This window comes from Passer domesticus, chromosome 7 (genome assembly GCF_036417665.1).
Source record: "Passer domesticus isolate bPasDom1 chromosome 7, bPasDom1.hap1, whole genome shotgun sequence".
Classification (NCBI taxonomy): domain Eukaryota; kingdom Metazoa; phylum Chordata; class Aves; order Passeriformes; family Passeridae; genus Passer; species Passer domesticus.
The window spans coordinates 36,228,728-36,243,177 of record NC_087480.1 but is presented as its reverse complement, the minus strand read 5'-3'; the positions used below and the strand labels follow the sequence as shown (position 1 = coordinate 36,243,177).

The 14,450-nt window shown below is 52.3% G+C and overlaps 1 long non-coding RNA gene across 2 annotated transcripts; it reads left to right on the top strand.

Moving 5' to 3' along the window:
• Positions 1–382: 382 nt before the first annotated feature.
• On the top strand, positions 383–13,461 carry LOC135304858 (uncharacterized). Of its 2 annotated transcripts, none has more exons than XR_010366081.1 (3): positions 383–4,309; positions 6,044–6,756; positions 6,848–8,140. It is a non-coding gene; the product is annotated as an uncharacterized LOC135304858 (long non-coding RNA). The 2 variants fall into 2 exon arrangements; XR_010366082.1 differs by lacking the exon at positions 383–4,309 and adding an exon at positions 10,684–13,461 and having other exon boundaries at positions 4,372–6,756; positions 6,848–7,620.
• The last annotated feature ends 989 nt before the right edge of the window (positions 13,462–14,450 follow it).

The window sequence follows — 14,450 nt, the reverse complement described above, 5'->3', positions numbered from 1 at the left end:
GTTGGTGGGTCTTGGCTTCCTGTTGCCAAACCTGGCTGAAGTGCTGATGCTAACAGAGCAGAGTGACCTTTGTGGAGAGCCAGCTGCTGCCTGTGAGCTGAGCCTGCCCGGGGAGGATAAATCTCCCCCTACACTGCTCCAGAGAGTGAGACAAAGCCTGCCAGAGGCTGCACCAGCCCCGAGTCTGAGGGATGCAGGTGAGGATTTACAGCATGGGGATCGCAGCCCTGTGCACTGGGGCTTGGCGTGGCCTTTTGGATGCTTCCTTTGCTTGGTTTTATCTCTCCTCCTGAAAACAGGGAGGAGAGGGCATCCCCTGTGCTGTGGGAGGCAGAACCCCCAGCACACTCAGCCCAGTGTGTGTGTGTGGACTCCTGGCCCTTGCCATCCCCTCTCCCCTCAATCCCAGGGTCTCCTGGGGGCTCTGGAGCAGAGCTGAAGCTAAGAATACTTTTCTCCCTTTCTGATTTTATTTTTAGATGCAGCCCTGAGGGTGCAGTGTCAGAGCTGCTGGTGTTTGCCTGAAGGATGACTCAGGCTGAGCTGCTGCCCATGAAAGAGCTCATGTATCCACGCCAGGTGCTCATCTGCCATGGGGAATGATGTCCTGGTGCCGGGCTCTCAGCAGTGTTTGGAGCTCATGCAGGTGGTGGCACGTGCTCTGCAGCCCCTGTGTGCCTCTGCTCCTGCACCACGCCAGGAAAACCAGGTTCCCTGAAGACAGGGCAGCATGGACTGGCACCCAAAGCAGCTCCTGTGGTGTCCCCAGACAGCACCTGCAGCCCTGGCAGCAGTGCTTGGGGCTGGGAGGATGTGGAGATCTCTGTAGCAGCTGTGCTGTGTTTTAATAGTGCCAAGGTCTTGTCTTGGTGAATGCCTCAAGTGTGAGGACACGAGGCTTGACTGCATTTTGCTCAGAAGGCTGATTTATTATGTTATATATTATATTAAAATACCACATTAAAACTATACTAAAAGAACAGAGAAAGAAGAAGGATCAGAAGGCTACAGAGACCAAGAATAGAATAGAATGCATAACAAAATCCTGTGACTGCTCACAGCCTCAGCACAGGTGGCTGTGGTTGGTCACTAATAGAAAACAATCCACATGGACCAATGGAAGATGCACCTGTTGCATTCCACAGCAGCACACAGTTATTGTTTACATTTCTTTCCTGAGGCTCTCAGCTCTCAGGAGGGTAAAAATCCTAGGAAAGGATTTTCCATAAAATGTCATAGCTACACCAAGGAGCATTCCTAGAAGGGGTGTGACTGACTGACTGACTGACTGACTGACTGGGGTGGCTGCTCTGCCCTACTCACACGGAGCAGCTCCAAGCCAGAGGTGACAAACCCCAGAGCCATTTGTCCCCCAGGGTGTGCCACCACGCTGCTCTTTATCAGGGAACCTGTGGTGCTGCAGGAACTTTGAGGGCAGCCCCATCTCTGCAGGATGCCTCCTTTGCACCAGAGAACACCCTTCCTCCTCCTCCTCCTCCTCCTAGGATTAAGTTAAGGATGAAGAGGATGAGATGTTTTTAGCCCCATTTTTGAAATGTATGGCAGTAAAGTTTTGCCCAGTCCTTTCCTACTGGCTGTTTTATAAAGTGAGTTTTATCTCTCACTGCTTGGACACCAAAGCAATGGCCATGGAAACCCTCTCTGTCTGTCTGTCTGTCTGTCTGGACATCCCTGTACCTTTGGGTTCAGCCCAAAGCTGGGTCCCAGTAAGCTCTGGACTGTGACATACCTGATTTTTATTCCAAACTAAATGACCATGGGTGCCAACTCTCAAATCCTAACTAAGAAGTAAGAAAAAGCATAACTTTAGGGAAATATATCTTGAGTGATCTTTCCTGGCCTTTTTTACCTCCTTGACAGCAACAGATCTTAACAGAAAATGGCTTTCTTGCTGGTTCTTGTGGATCACACCCTATGAAGGGGCAAGAATAATTCTCCCTGCCCTAAGAAATCCTGCACTGGGTGGTTAAAACCACTCCTAGAAGGAGCTGTGCAGTCCTGCAGCTTTCAGGGTAATTCCATTAGCTGCACTGCCACTCATCCTGTAGGATTTTCCCACAGGGTATGGCTTCCCAGGGAGCTTTGGCTGTGTGCACCAACACCCAGGCATCCACAAAAGCCAAAATAACATCATTTCTTCTCCTGAAGAATGGGGCTTTCACCTCCCTTTCTATTTTCTACTCCATTTCAGAAGCACCCCGAGGTTATGCCCAGATGTCAATGCCTTCACACATTTGGGTTTCCTACTCTCCTGCCACACTGCAAGGCTGTCTAATCCCTCGGTGGCAGCAGATGTGTCCCTGTGGCAAAGGGGAGGATGTGGATGATGCCACCAGCAGCAGGAGCTGGTGCCTTGGCTGCAGACACCCCAGTGCCTCTGCTCCCAGCACAGCACCTCCCACACGAGCCCTGCACCCAGATTTGCACTCCTGGCTCACCACAGAGCCTGGCAGGGCTTTGGCAGGTGCCTGGGGATCCTGAAGGCACAAGGCTGGGAATTTAGTGAGAAGCAGGGGGCAGTGGCAGAGTTCAGCCCTTTGGGGTTTCCCTTAGCTAGGAAGGAAAGTCCTGCTCGGAGTCTCCCTCTGGCAGCCAGCACCAGGTCAGATTAATAATTTTTTACACTTTTGTTTGTCTCTATCTTGCCATTCCTGAAGGGAAATCCCTTGGAGGGACTGTGCCACTCATGCACAGGCTGGTGGGAGCCCCCAGGCCCGAGCATTTCTCAGTGTGGATGATATTGCTGCAGCACTCACAGGCAGAGAGCTCTGTGAGAAAGCAGTCTCCAGACAGCTTAAATGCTTTATTCTAGGGCTGCTGGACAAGCCATTGATCCTTTCCAGCTCTGTGTCCTGGTGCCTTCCCATGCACTACCATGGATTTTTCACATCATTTTTTCTCTGCTCTAGGTTTTTTCAGGTTTTTCTCCTACATCAGGCAGCGTAAGCAGCTCTTTTCCAAAATAACCAGCAAATATCCTGATCTATTGAAATCCTTGTACAAACTCCTGCTGATCTCCCTGGCCTCCCCTGTGCTGGTGATAAGGGACATTTTCCTGGTACAGCCTTCCTAAGTAACAGCAAGTGAAAGCTGACTATTACAGCTTCCCTTCCAAACTCCATTGCCTCCCGTGATTTCTATGACATGACACTGCTCACCAAGTTTCCAACTTGTTATTTATCAGGGCTGGAGCCTCTGGTGATGACAAAAATGGGAGTTTTTTCTACAAACTTCCTCAGGCAGCCACAGCAGGTTAGTCATTAAGGGCTCTGTGCACAAGTTCATCCTGAAGCCGAGCAGAGCTTCACTCCCAATTTCCCCTCCTATCCTTCACCCTTGTTCTGCTTTCCCTTTGGGAGACCTGTTGCAGTGAATTTTTTTATTCTCCCCTGTATCTAGCAGAGTTTGATTTGGCAACTGCCCAGCAGAGAAAGGACTTGCAATTGCTTTGTCCTTTGGTGATTTAGGTTATTGCAGCTTCATGGTTTGCTGTTGGGAAAGCGATTAAGAGAAAAAAGTCCCATCTGTGACTGAAAATGGACTTTTAGTGATAAAAAATGTCCCTGGGTTATCTCTGAGGCTGCTGCAATCTCCAGCATTCTTCTTTTTCCATTTTTTCCTCACCCTTAATTTTTTTTTTTTTTTTCTGTTAGGGCTTCTATTTATTTTCCAGGTTCTTTGCATTTGAAGGATATTTCTTGTCCCTTTCTGCTTGGATGTGTGCAGGTGGTACTTCAGGCCAGTTCAATCCTGTGTGCTGAACATGGGCAGGACCCAAAGGTTTTGAGGAGCTCTGGGTCAAAGGTGCTGAGAGGTGGCTGATGGGGACAGGCTGGACTGGAGACCAACAGGACCAGGGACAGTGGGTCTTTCATTTGGGGACCAACAGGACCAGGGACAGTGGATATTTCATTTGGGGACCAACAGGACCAGGGACAGTGGATATTTCATTTGGGGACCAACAGGACCAGGGACAGTGGATATTTACAGGGTGTGCTGTTGGTGAGGGAGGCTGGGATCACCTTGGCAGGAAAAAGCACCTGGTTCTGCTGACAGGCTGCCAAAGCAAGGAGGTGCCATTTATCCTCAGGAGAACAGAAAAATGCCAACAAATGGCAGGAAAGAATGTGGTGCTGAGGTCAGAAAAGGGAGGAGAAAGCAAAACAGCAGGGTGATGTCTGTACACATGTGGCAAAATAAAAAGGCTGATGTAGACAGTACCTTGCTCAGAGCAGGGTTTAAATTACAGGGGTTTGGGAGGATGAACAGAAGTTTCTGGGGAAGAGAAGTAAGGAATGAGGGAAGGCAGTGTACCAAGAACGGGGTGTGTTTGTCCTGTAGTCAGCAAGGGGCTGGGAACAGGCAAATGAAAGGGGGTGAGACTGGGGCACAGAGCTCATGTGGGTTAAAAGGAGGAGGTGGGTGGATGTGAGTGGCTCTTAAAAGTCAGAGTGCCTCCAGCTTGGTGATAAATGGCATCTTAAACCCCCTTGTGAGTGATACAGCAGGACAGAGCCACTCAGCTCCCTGGGTGTGTTAGGGCAACATCTCCTCTCTAAGGAGGACGGCTGGAAAAGCTGCTATTTTGAGCTTGATTTGGAATAATAGAGCAGAACTGGCTGAAAGAAGTGGAAGGTGATTTTGGGAAATAAGTCACGAAATAGTGGAGCCAAGAATGCCATGAGAAAAGGAGTGAAAACAGCAGAGTAAGGATAATGGGCTGCAAAAATCTCTGAGAATCAGGCAGCAACCCTTGGGAAAGTAATCCAAGGGCTTAAGGAGCACAGGGAAGTTGGCAATTACTTGAAGTGACTGCATTAGGGCAGGCCACCACAACAACCCATCCCAAGGAACAGGGGGAAGATGCTGCAGGGATTTGATGGACCTGAGACACAGAGAAGAGCTGCAGAAAAGGGGACCTGATGCCAGAGACCTGGCAATGGGACCAGGGAGCAGCAGCTGAGCAGCTACAAATGGGAGATGGGAAGGTGCAGATCAAGCTCCAGTAGTTGTCTGTTTTAGGCTGAGCAAAAACCCTTTTGGAAATGCACAGGAAGAAGGAGAGCTGAGGAAAGCCCCAGAGTGTTGCTCAAATGAAGGGATTCACTGTGGACTTTGCTTCAGCCTTCCCTTGCACCCAGCTAATTAGGAAAGGATGATTAAATGAGGCAGGAGTCCAGTTTGAACAGAGAGCAGAAAACCTGCCAGGGTATTTAGAGCAGTCAGGTGTGCTGGTGTTAGCAGGGCCTGCTGAGTTCCCCCTTGGGTGTACTTCCAGAGCTAATCCAACCTCAGAAGTGTTCAGGGTTTTTCCAGTACTGCAAGCTGCAGTGGGGCAGCTTCAGGAGTTAAAGGCTCCAAAACTGAGCAGTGCAAGAAGATGTTATTAAGCAATGAACGTGTAAGAACCTGGAGGATAATGAGGTTAGAAAGTGACACCTGGCATGGGTTTGTCAGGGGCAAGTGAAGTGACATTAATTTGTCATTTTCTCCTCTGACAGGAGAACCAGGCTGATGGAAGGGGAATGGTGCTGGATGGGACGGGGCTTGGCTGGTGGAGGGTGGCAAGCAGCCTTGGGAGGGTGACCTGCTCTGCAGGGGTGGCTGGGGACCATGAGCTTTAGGGGGAGCTGAAGAGCTGTCTCATCACGGAGGATTTAGAAAAACCACCTCAATGCATGGTGCCATCAACTGCTTTCTGAACTGTCCCCCTGCGGCAGGCGGTGCCTGTGCTGCTGCACGATGATGTGCTCGCTTTTGTGTCCAGCTCTGCCCGTCCTAATTCTTGCCTGTGCCCATCAGGCGGTCCCCATCACCACCAGCAGTTGCTCTTCATGCCCCTCCGTGTGGTGGGCTGCCCTTCCTGGGGGCATGAGGCCACCAGCAGCTGCTTCCCCCCACCCCATCCATCCCTGTCTCCTCGGTTCAAGACTCTGAAGGGCAACCCGGCCCTTGAGCAAACATCGCAGGGCTTGCCCAGGTCATTTGTCACAGTGCTTTTCATGTCTCCTCTGCTCTGTAGCTCATCTGCAGCACAGCCTCTCTCCTCGCCAGGATGTGCAGCTCCACCGTGCATCTCCAGGGACAGTGGTCCTGCCGCGCTCATGGCACGCCTGCATTTGTCTCAAGGATTGACCCTTCGGTTATTATTAGCCTCGTGGTCACCTCCAGCACAGCCTGTCACGATGAATCAGAAATAGAATCTTCTCTGCACCACAGTCCTGGTTAAACCGACCATCCCCTTCTACCTGCTGCAGTCACCGCCTCATTATAACTCCATTACCTTTAACAACAACCCCATTACCATCCATTATCTTTCTTATCATCGCCTTTACAAGGCTGCTATTTGCACCTCCTCCTTTACAGCCATCCCCTCTTCAATTACGATTCCATTATCTTTATTACCACCCCATTACAGTCATAATTATTCCCATTACAATTTTGAGAGCTGCATCTCCATCCAGACTGGTCGGTGTCTCCATCAGCCCTACCTCCAGCTTCTCCTGCTCCGAGTTCCTCATTGCTTTCCTCCACCTTCCCTGCATTCCTAACTATCCCCATACCAATGGTTATATTCTAATTATTTTTCATTATGGTTTTATAGTCTTTTGCTGTTATTGCTTCCTTTATCAGCCATTCTCATCTCCCTGAAGTACCATAGCTGCAGTGGGTACTGGGGTGGGAGCTGAGACTCAGGTCAGCGGTGTTACACTGATCTGCACCAGCCCTGAGCAGGTAATTACAGCCCATCACTGCCTCTGCACTTCCAGCAGCTCATCTCCACTGCAGCCCTAATTACTGATGTTATCTCTCTGTTATCCTTCAGCCGATCTCTGTTGCAGGAGATGAGGAAAGGGGCACGACCACCTCCTCTGCCACCTCCTGCCTGGGCAGAGGAGCATCCCTGACCCTGCCTGATTTTCCATCCCTGGCACTGCACAATGGCTCTAGGCTCCTTCTGCCCTTTAAAATTAAAAGAATATCTGTGTGACATTAGCAACAGTGGTTTCGTCCCAAGGGTTCATAAGTCCTCAAGGTGCAGCACGAAGCATCAGGTGCCAGAGAGGCTGGGGAGTCTCCTTCCCTGGAGGAACTCAAAAGCCATCGGGACACACCTGAGTGAGGTGCTCCAGGAGGGAGCAGGGGGCTGGGTGGGATGACTCAGGGGTCCTCTGTAACCTGACCTGTCCTGTGATCCCGTTGGGGTTGCTGTCACTGTAGTTCCAGCTGTGTGCCCACCCCAAGAGCTGCCAGACCTGCCTCTGCTCCGTTCCTGCCTCCTTCATCTTCCAGAAGCCACACTGGGCACGCAGGAGCAGCCCTTGGGAGCTTTTTCACCAGCACTAAGAGGGGAGAAGGCTTCTTGAGTGGCATGGAGTGGGTTTCACGCTTTGGGGTGCCACAGAGGAGTCGGGTACCGTGCCACATCCTGACCCCACCGAGGACAAGAGCCCTGACAGCAGATCCAGTGCCCCTGCTCCTTGAGAGGACACTGAGAGATTGGAGTGGTTACAGAGAGAGTCAGGAAACTGCTCAAGGACGGGGAAACCGCCGGCGTTGGAGAGCTCAGCCTGCTTAGTCCATCACCAAGATTGAGAGGTGACTTCATGGCTTCCTATAAGAACTGTCAAGGCAGGGAAAAACTAAAGACGGTGCTAAAGAGCCCTTTACAGCAGCGAGAGGCAGCACAGGAGCGATGGCAGGCAAATATCAGGGTGACTGATGAGGCTGTGGGGTGTGAGTGGGAGCGATGGGCATCTCCAGGGCTCCGGGAGCCGCGGGGTGGGCGCGATGTTCCTCGCATCCCTCCCTCACCCCCGGGAGCAGCCTGCAGGTAATTAACAGCTCGGCTCCAAGAGGGGATGTAGCTCATGTCGGAACGCCCCTGGGTTATTTCCCACGATCGATAAGCTTCATAAATAATGCATCCCTCAGGGGGGAAAGCTACCTCGCGCTTATCAGATTTTGTACTCGCTCGGCTTAGCAGCGCTAAGCGGGAACAGGGTTCGGAGGGAGAAGCAGAAGCTGTAGATAAATAAGAGCAGGGTAGTGTGGGTGCAGGCAGAGGCAGGAGCCCAGGCTGGGGACCCCCGTGCTGTGCAGCTGCCCCACGGACAGCACTGGGAGAGCTGGCTCAAAGCTAATGAAGAAGAACAGGGGCAGCTAACAGCTCCCAGCACCACACTGTGCCCTCCCCCTGCAAAATTTGGGGCAATTTTCCCTAATTCTGGCTTGGTTAAAGGCACCCAAAGAAAGGCAGCACTCAGCATCACTTCCCTATTATTTCCTGGCTTCACTGCCTGCAAGGATGCCTAAAGGAGCAGAGCCTGCTGCAAAGCACGGGGCAGCGCCTCCAGGAGGGATGCAGGGCACCATTCCCAAAGGGATTCGGGAAGAGCATTTAAACACCCAGCCACGACCCCTCCACACCTCAGGGACAGCCTGGGAAAGGCTGAGCATAACCAGGACAGCAGGAAATGTAGGCTCCTCTGGGATCAAGGGAAAACATCTGACTGAGAAATTGGGAAGCAGCATGAGGATGGAGAATGGTTCTTCTGGCTTTTGGGTTTAATCCACACCCACGGTTTTCCTCTTGAAAAGCACAGACTGGGATTGCCTGAGAGAGCAGATGGAGGAGCTGCTTCTCTACGGTGACCTGACACACCTGCACTTTGGGTTTTATACTAAATAAAAGGCACCTGCACTTTGGGTTTTGTACTAAATAAAAGGAGCTAGGAGCTGGCAGGGAGCAGAGAGCGTGGAGGAGAACAACTCTGGGATTAAAATGACACCCCCAGTGAGCCCTGGCCAGCAGGTTTGTGCTGCCCAGGCTGCTCACTGCACAGCTGGAGCCAGAACATCTGGGAGGTTTTACAAATTAAAAGAAAACACGGGTTTCCTTGTTGTAAAACACAGTTGTGACGGGCAGTAGAGCACAGAGGTTCTTACAAGCTTCAACGAGACGGAAATTTTTGGCGAGCTCAGTAAATAATCCTGGGGTTGAGGTGTGGCAGCACCATCCTCCACAGAGCCCCTTGTGAGGGGCTGATCCTGCTGCCTGTTAGCCCACATTCCCTGAGAGCAGGCTGCAAACAACCCTTCAGCTCCTGGCCGGGGCCTGGAGCAGAACATTCCCACCCACGCACTGCAGCCGCAGAGAGCAGCCAGGGGATGCGGGCAGGAGCAGGAGCACAGGAGCACCACAAACTGCTGGGCTGAGCAGGGAGAGCCCCGGGGAGCCTTCACTGCAGCTCAATTACAGCAGAGCTACAGCAGCCGAGGGAGAATTCACCTCTCCACGCTGAGCTTTACTCCTGGCAACAGGACAAAAACAAGCACGGCCCCACGCGGGTGCCGCCTGTGCTGGGGACACCTCTGAGGTAGAAGAGCTGCTGCTCCTTCCTTGCAAAGCTCAGCCCCAGGGCCTTTGCTGACAAGTGGTTTTGCCCTGAGAATGCCCGTGTACAGCTCTGCCTGGGAGAGTAAATTAATATTTGCTCAGCAGCTGTGCAAGGGGCTGGGTTTGCTCCCTGCTGCCCCTGGGAGTGTTTTTGGAGGTGGGATGGACACTCACTGCTCCCCACTGCCTGGGAAGCTTTGCTCTGGAGCCTGCTGGACCATTCAGCTGCTTCACGGTTTAAATGTCACCTTTTTTGGGGCTGGCACCATCTTCTGATCTAATTCTTGCTCTAACCTCCAACCTCAGTGTGCCCCGTCAGGGTCTGAGCTTTGCTCACCCCAAGGCTGCAGCACTGGGAGCAGGATTGCATGGCAGGGACTGACAGCAGCCAGCACACCCCCATCAGGGCATCTCTCCATCACCATCCCTCAAAAAAATCCCATGCTGCTGTGGCTGAGGCTTGTTAAAGCTTTCCAGCCCCCATCAAGGCTGCTCTGGGAGCTGGAGCCCAGATGGTCTGAACAGATTACTGCAGCCTCCTGGGCTATCCATCCCAGGCACTTTGGCAGGCCTGAATTTCCTCCAAATGACAAAATGACAAAAATAAATAAAATCTCTCAGCATTAAATACTGGGAAGCCCGTGGAAAAAGCTGTGTACACAATGAAAACAAATACATGGTTAAATAACCTCTCTAACAGTATTTCTATAAAATGCCTTTCTAAATAATGGCAAGTGAAAGGCTTGCTCCGTCCTGATTAACCTCAGCTGGGGAGGATTGTCTGTATCAAATCACTGCCCTCAGCCCATTAAAAATGAATTAAACTGAATGGAAAACAAGTCCCAAAACGTCCCCTCTCCTCTCCAATTCAGGGGCAAAACAAAAACAGCAACAACCCCCAAACACTCCAGAGCAAGCACGGCCATAAGTGTCACCCCAGCCTGAGGAGGAAGCAGGTGACAGGGACCTGGGATGGGATGGGATGGGATGGGATGGGATGGGATGGGATGGGATGGGATGGGATGGGATGGGATTGGAAGCCTGGCTATGGTCACTCCATGAAGAGGTTGCAGAAGCAGGTGTAAGAGTCATAAGGGATAAAGGGGGTGCTGATAAAGATTAATTACAACAACCTAAGTGAGCCATCCAGTTCTTTAGCAGTGCCCTTTTTATTTTAAAACAAAAATAAAAGATAAATTTAAAAAATATAAAATATTTGAGTCAGCTAAAGTGACTTTTTGACATTTCTCTCTTATTTTTAGCAAGCCCAGCAGACCCTTGGCGTCAGCAGATCCGAAGGAAAACCCAAAGTCCCAAACCTCAAGAGTCAGCCAGATAAAACCATCCCAACAAGAGCTTGCTCCAGGACTGAAAGCCAAGAGGAGATGATTCTTCGTGCAGCAAAAGCCCATGCCAGTGTGTTTCCAAAGAAAACATCCCCAGCAGTATCACTGCTGAGCACTGAGAGGGAAGCAGTGAGCAAACCCTGTGTTTGGTACCCTGGACCAGCCCCCTCTGCCCCTGTTTTCCCCAGGAAAAGACTCAGAATAACAGAAATTCTTCAAATGTTTCTTCTCCTACTTGTTTTTTTGCTGTTCCTATTTTCTCAATCACTTTCCTAATAACTGCACAGGAATTGCTGGGTCCTACCAACACCCAGCTGGGGCTCCAAGGTTCTCCCTGTCCTGGGACTGGACAAGAGGCATCCCAGGCTGGAGCAATGAAGGAGAAAGGCCCCAAAATTTTTGGGGCAGGAGGGTGCATCCTTCCCTGAGGCTGTGCTAGTGACACTGCTGCAATGTCCCCGTGGTCCCCTGCATGAGCTGGACACAGAGGTTCAGGACTCAGGACTGCTGGCAGCACTCACAGCACCAACACCTCTTGGACAAACCCAGCACGTTGTGAAGGACAGTCCAGTTCCCACCCCTAGGAGGAGTGTATCACACAGATTATTTTATTCTTTGCCTTTCACCGTGTGTAATAAAGAAGAATAATTGACAAGCAGTGGGACCTGCCATGCTGACACTTTAATGGCAGCCTATTTTGAGACACCAGAACTGCAACTCAGTGCTTCTAGAAGTTGTAAAAACTGTAGTAAAAACTACTCTTTTGTCCAAGTGGCTGTAAAAACTTGTCTCCAGTGATAAGAGCAGCATGGCTGCTGCCAGGTGCCTTGGTGTCCCTGCAGGGTCCTGGCCCCAGAACCAGGTGATTGTCCCTGATCCCCACCAGCATCTGACCCTGCGGGATGTGTGGAGACCTGATGCCTGTGGGGGAAGACAAAGAATCCTCGAGGTGGGTTTTTTTCCCACCCCAAACCTGCTGTAAAAAGTGCATTTAATCCCCTAGCCAGTGGCAGGGAGAGAGGGGAGGAAGCCAAGAGCAAAGCTGGGCATGGAGAAGCTGTGGCAGGGGAGATGTGCTCCTCCAGGAGGTGTCAGAAATGCCTCTATGCCTCTCTCTAGCTTTCCAGCACCAGGATATCCCTGTGTTTTCTCTGCCCTAAAACCAGCAGAAGCCCCCATCATGGGTGTTAATAGCAGCAGCATGCATGCATACAGGTTTTGGAGGATCTTTTCAAGGTGCCAGGTGATGCAGTCAGCAGTGCAGCCTGCCAGGGGCACATTAAGGTGCCTCTCACTTTGTTTCAGACAGCTCTTGCCACTCAGGCCATGAAATGAATGTCTGAGCAGACAGCTGGGAAAATAGGGAGCTGTATAAAGCAGCTCAGAGCTCGGTGGGGAGCTGAGCTGCATTTGGGACATGCTGGGCTGTGACTGCATTTCCTCACCCTCCGGAGATGCCAGTGGGGCAGCACCACGGGTACCACCCCAGCACTCCCTGACCTTCAGCTCCTGCCAGTGCTCTCATTCTGCTTCTCATTTACCCACCTGGCTCTTCTTTTGAGCCCTCCACCCCTTGCACATTCATCCAGCCCTCCAGCCACCCACTGCTTTATTCCCTGTCTCTCCTGCCCAGCCTCTACCTTGTGCTCCTGGTTGGAGCCTCCCCTATTTATATCCTCAACCTCTGCCTCCCTTTCCTGTCTCTTTACCCACACACCAATCCTGTTTGTGGCCTCCATCACACATTGCATGGAGCTTCTGCTGCCTCTCCTCTCTGCCCTCTCTCCTGAGCCACCCTCAGCTCCATCTCCCCCACACACCAAGGTGAGGTGGAGCTTTTGGCACAGAGCATCGGGTGCAGGAGCTGTGGGTGCCTCCCCTCCCTGATGCACTTCTGGCCTGATTTTTGGGGTTAGGCTTTGCCCTGTGCATAGCTACCAAGAAACCTGCAGCTGACAAATCCCAGCTCCTGCATCCTTTCCCTTGGGGATGCTCCGCCCTGCAGAGGACAGTGGGTTGGGGACAAAGCTCACATTTCAGAGATGTCCTGAGGCTGGCAGCTAGGGCAGCTTTCCCAAGCTTCCAGGCAGCTGCAATTCCAGCCTGTTGGACCATCCCCACTGTCCCACTGCCTTGGCACCACAGCTCCCTGCCTTTCCTTGCCCTCCCTGTTCCCACTGCCCCAGGCATCCCACAAAGCTGCCTCACAGAGTCCAGCCTGTGATTTTTGTGCCTCCTCTCCTTCCCAAACGTGGGAATTTTCCTCTTGCTGATTCACGCCTCTGTCACGTCACATTTATTTTTTTTTTAGCGCTGACGCTGGCTGTGCTCACCCCAGGGAAAGGCTAAAACCCCAAGCTGCTGCTCTGGGGACTGGCCCTCTGCCAGCCACGTGCTGCCAACTCAGCCAAAAACCCTGCATCTGTGCTGAGCCAACCCAAAGCTCTCCCACTGCTGGGGTCAAATAAGGGAAATTTCAGGGGTTCATTTTCCCCCTGCCTCCCTGATCCCAACCCTGCGCTCCCAACTGAGTGCTCAGGCTGGCTACAGCACACCTCCAGCCTCAAAAACCAGTTTTGTAGTATAAAAATGCTCTGGACCAGCAGAGTGGCATACAAGGTGGAGGGCCCCAGGGACATCACCTGCATCCCTGGGGGGATGGAGCCCTTTGCAGCCCTGGAAGGGGTGTGGGAAAGGGGAGCATCCTGAACCTCCCACAGGGAGCATCCTGAACCTCCCACAGGCACCTCCGGGGGGTTCAGCGGCGGGATTGGGTTTGCACCTCTGCTAATTCCTGCTGGAAATCGTAATTGTGGGAATTTCACCCTTCCCTGTGTTTCCTCTCTCCTCCCTCCACATTCCATCTCCTACAGAGGGGCCAGCACCTCCTGCCATGACAAGCACTTCCAGTGGACTTCTCCATTAATTTTCTGTTCTGAGAGCTGTCTTTTACTCCTTGCTGCTGAAAGGGCTCAGGAATCCTCCTCCAGCCCAGGCCTTCCCCATCCCCACGGATTTCAGCATCCCTGCCCTGCTCCCTTTGCCCGCCCTGGGAAAACCCCAGGGAGCCTTCGCGGGGCCACCACGGCTCTGTGCCCCCCGTGGCCATCCCAGGGGACATCTCCTCTCACCCCAGCGTCCCGAGGAGCCCCGGGAACAATTCTGGAGCCACCAGGCCCCGGTCACTCGGTCACGGGGGGCTTCAGCTGCCGCTGCTGTGCTGGTGCCCATCTCAGGGAAATGGGGATGTTGGCATTCAGAGCAGCGCCTCATTACGGGAAATCACAGGACGCCCCTAACGGGGATGATGAGGCTGTGGGGAGCAGGGAGGAAGGCCCGGGAATGAAAATACAGCAATTAACGAGTGATTGCCGAGCAACCAGGGGCGGTGAACGCTGCTGCCCCTGATGGGGAGGCACCGTGGGACACTTTTCATATCAAATACACCACAAACACATCATAAATGAATGATTCTGGGTTGGTTTCCCCTCCCCATCTTTGCATGAAATTATTTATTTCCAAGTGAGCACGAGGAAAAAGGGAAAGGAGAAGGAAGGATGCTGTGGGTGATGGGCAGGGAAGGCTGGTACCCACCAGAGCCACTGAACCCGGGCTGGGGCAGCCACAGCCCCAAGGGGAGCAAGGGGAGCCTCCCCCTCTGCAAAGCCCTGCAGGAGATGCAG